The sequence below is a fragment of the Trachurus japonicus genome, chromosome 11 (assembly GCF_045865225.1).
Source record: "Trachurus japonicus isolate A0001 chromosome 11, Traja_1.0".
NCBI lineage: Eukaryota > Metazoa > Chordata > Actinopteri > Carangiformes > Carangidae > Trachurus > Trachurus japonicus.
The window spans coordinates 9599954-9604499 of NC_140917.1; positions in this window are offsets into that span (position 1 = coordinate 9599954).

Here is a 4546-nt window from a genome sequence, read left to right on the forward strand (position 1 = left end):
TCTAGCGGAAAAAAACAAGGTAACTAAGGGCAGTGATGACGATCTGTTTTTATGCAGCTTTCCCAGAAAGACACTAGAAGTAATGGGATTTTTCAGCTTGTGGCAGAAGGTCTTTGCTGAATGTGCCATATTTGGCTTTAGTTGGGGGTATAAATTAAAGTCAGATATAGAAATAAGTGAAAAACAGAAGACAACACAAAAAAAACAGGCTGAGCTGTCATCACCACATTCGTGCTGTTTTGGCAATGTGATGGCCACATGTTGTGATTCATTATGAGTAAGCTTGGCTTATCTTAAGTAAGATAAACCGCAGGAGTTAACCTCAGGAGTGACAGCTGTACATCTGCAAGAGCATGCTGTGTTACTAGTAACATCAAGTTTAATGTTATGTAAAGGGGCAGACATAGCACTGACATGTGTGAGTCTGTGAGCAATACAAACACCAGACTGACAGACTCATTAGATGTATCATCTTTATCTGGATGCTGCTGAGCAGAGCGATTTCAAAAACGCAAGTAGTTCCAAGAATTATGTTAGATAATTATTAAACGGTATTATTTCATAGCGTGGTGGATGTGCAGGTCTTGTCCACAAGAGTGTTTTGGAGTTGTTGGATTGTTTATTTTATGAGTTTGATGAGGGGAAAAACGAAAGTACTGTGCGCCTCTGTTACGTACGTTAGCTGAGCAGCTCGCGTTCCTGCCCCGCCGATCTAAAGACAGCTTGCACTGACAATTAAAGGTAATGAACCTAATGGGCCAATTTGCCAAAACCACATATGGGTGTGGTAGTCCAACTTAGTGCGCTCAAGCTAACATGTTGACGCACATTTTCAAAGTCCAGTTTTAGTTGGGTTCAACACAACATCATGCAAACTTACAGAATGTAAAGGCGAATTCTCACTCACTCGAACTATATGATCTCTATTATTCACATGTGTTATGTGGGTAAGGGCCTGCTCATCCTACCTGTGAATACTGTAAATATCTACATTCCACTTTTTTTTTCTTTTCTGTTTCACTTCATTATAAATCAAACAATGAATCAAATATTTAAATCCCTTTCTGCTGAGAGGCCTCAAATTATTGTAATTACAGTGTGACTGATACTATTTACAATTCACAGCAGCAAAAGCCCATTCCATTATCATTTAAAATGTTTAATGTGTGGAACAGATTGTTCCTGCTTGTTGCCATTTGTGAATGTACAGAGTTTGCTAATTGGGATCTTTTTGTTGATGTTTGTCATGACAAATTCAAACCGGTCAGTTGTGTCAGTGTTGTCCTGCCCCCAAACACAAAAGTTATTAGCGTTGTGTCTGAGTCACAGGTCGTGTTAGGACCAGATGTAGTTGAATCAGCTAGACAGCTAGGGGCTGTAGTTACAGTGGATAGAGGGATGGATGGATACACTGAAAGTAAATAAAAATGAAATACTGAAAAGAGGTTCCCTGAGTGTGATGTTAAAGGAGTATGACTGGTGGCTGCCATTGAATATGATCTATATCAAAACTTAAGTCTTGTGATGCTGTCATGTGTGTTTCAGAGTGAAAGGTCAGGTGTGTGTGTGTTTGTGTGTTTGAGAGAGACTCATTTGCGTAGTTCCATTATTACGTTCATATTTCCGTGACGAAGATGCAAAGTGGCATTGGTGCTTTCATGTCTCTGACATGGAAGCATATTTAAAAACCTGTACGCTGTAAACACTACTAAAAACCTTTGCAGCAGCATCTTGTCGTCTCGTTCTATTTGCGGAACTGATGGTTCTGTTTCAGCGGAAAGTCTACTTTCCATCTGAGTGGACGCCACAAAGATATTTGCGTTTCTATGGGTGGAGATAAGACAAATCCTTCCCGCATTTGTTTTATGTTTGTCACGCTAAGCAGGACAGTGGACTCTGTCACCATTTCACCAACATTACTAAGTAAACAGTGACAACAGAGGTTGACTCAGAACATACTGGTCCTCATATTCCTTTAAAAGGCAAGGCAGAGAGGAGAATAACAGAGTAAAAGCTGAGTTTTTCCTTAAAATGAGCAAGCTCCAAAGATGGGAGATTTGCCTTTTGGCAGGTAATGTTACTTCTGATAACCAAAGACAAAATGTGTGACTGGCTCACGGTGATGTCAAAGAAAGGCACTTGGTAGTAATTACACATCATTTTTACAGTAATTTTGAATCACTGTATAGTTTTGTTCCTGTTTTTTTTTTATCATCTGCATCTCTTTGTGGTCATTTTGTTCCCATTTAATTATGCTGGTAAGCCCCAAGGCTGTCTCAACTCTTTCTCAAACATGAGGCCTTACTTTTGGGTCTGTAGCTCAGTCATCTGGCCTGCTTTCTTTGAGCTTCTGTCAACCATGATCCTTACCTAAATGGAACCTTTGTTTTCACTTCCTTTTACTGTACATCATATGTTAACATAAACACACCTTGTGAAGTATAGAAGTACTTGCATAGCTCTAATTAATAATTTAGATATAATTCACAACAAACTCTGAGCACGCTGGTGAGTATTATAAAAAGGAAAAAGCTCTTGCGTGCTTTGTGACACTTGTCAGGCTTGTGTTTTGATGATTTTAATGTTGCATTGTGAATGTGTTATTGTGAGTCCAGCTGACTTATGATTGTATAAGTTAGAATGAGCGAAGCACTGCTGTGTTCCAGGAAGTCCATCAACACATTTGGCCTTGGAGCACTCTCATTTTCTATCTTATAAAACCTATTTGCATGCTTGTGTGCTGCACACAAGTTTTGCATATAGCCCACTATGGTATATTTAGTTGTATTTCCATTACGATGTTTGTCATTTCTTTATTGGCTGGGAAATGTTTTCAATGAGTACACACACTCACTGTACCTTCGTCAGCAGAAGTGTTCCCAAACAAGTCCCACTGGTCATGGGCCTGGAGCCTTTCTGTCTGGAGTGTGTGCATATTCTCCCTGGCCTGTGTAGGTACTCTCAGGTTTCTCCAGCTTCCTCCCACAGTCCAAAGACATACACCCCAGGTTGACTGGCAACTCTAAACTCTGACTCCAACCCTGCACAGATTAGATGTTTATTCACTGGGTTAAACTGCTCCACTTGATTTTCATGGTGGATCGAAACAGGAAGGCCAATTACAAAAAGAATGGATGAACTAGAAAATATCCTTTTTTCCCCCTTTTTAACAACACAAAAACAAACCACTGTGAGTCGCGCTGCACTGTGATTTATTTTAACCACCAACAGTGAGGAAACAGCTGACCTGGTTCTGCCCAAATTGGTACCGAACAGAAACAGAAAATGCAAAAGTGGCGTTGCATTCTCACTTTTTATTTCGCATTTAGAAAAGCGTTTTTGGGGTGGAAATCTGTGTGCATACGATTACGCAAAAGTCTATGGAATTCAATGTTGTATGCACGCCAGGCGCCTAGGTGGCAGTGTGCCACACAACACCACCAAGTCTGCATGCCTGTGTACAACCCAGAATTTTTGGGGGGGTTGGTTTTGGAAAAGATCATGACTTGAGTGAAACTAAGTTCCTCAGCAGGCGATCTTAAAAAGTATCCAAAATGCACTTGACTTCCTGCGAGCAGCCTAACTATCAGGTGCGAACAGCAAGTAGCTTGTTGTGACAGCTAGCATTGCAAACATGCAAAAATTCAGAGCTGGTTAAAAACAGGACAAATTTAATTCTTATTTGTTCTTGCAAGTGAATCAAATTCATGCCGACATGAATTTATAACTTGCCAAATCTGTTTATACTGCGCAACTCGTTGAACTGCAGCTGTCTATCCATTTTTGTCACGTTGGACTTCTAGCCATCTCATTATAGCTGACTCGCTGTACTTGTTTGAATACATAAACAATATTTTGTTGTGTACAAAATCTGGAATTCCCAAGTCAGCTGTTAAACAGCCCCATATTCATGTGATAGACTTTTCCAGGATGTTGTAAACCTTCTGTGTAGGTAGGACTGTATGCAAGTATCAAGTGGTTATATCTTGCTACTGTAGACTGGTGACATGACCAGGGCATATAATGCTTCTCAGTCAGTCAGACACTTTGAATATTTTGTCTATTTCTGTCCTCTGATTTTAATAAGGTTCAGACAGACAGCCCATTGAGGGGATGCAGTGTGGTGTATCAGTAACAAGGAAAGACAAAATTAAACACTGCATGCTTTGTAGGCTGTGCAAAAGAAAAATCCCTTTGCACAAGTTTTTCTGGTGTAGATTTCCTCTATTTGCTCCAGTTACCTTCCACAGTCCACAGGCATTCAGGTTAAGTCAAGTAAAGAGTGAATTACCTGCAGGTCTGACTGACACAAGTTAAAGCCCCTGTACAGACTTTTCATTTAGTGTTGATTTTGGCGTGACGAAAGCGGTGGTGTCTTGCCGGAATGAAGACTGCATTTCCCACTGTCATGAAGACATTTGTGTAGATTTGTTTTGGAAACGTCTGAAAGAAGACGGGACGGGATGGGACGGGACCGACCCAACCATGCCTTCCAGAGGTATAGAATTAGACTACTTACAAATAGCGTATCTTCACACTGATGGGT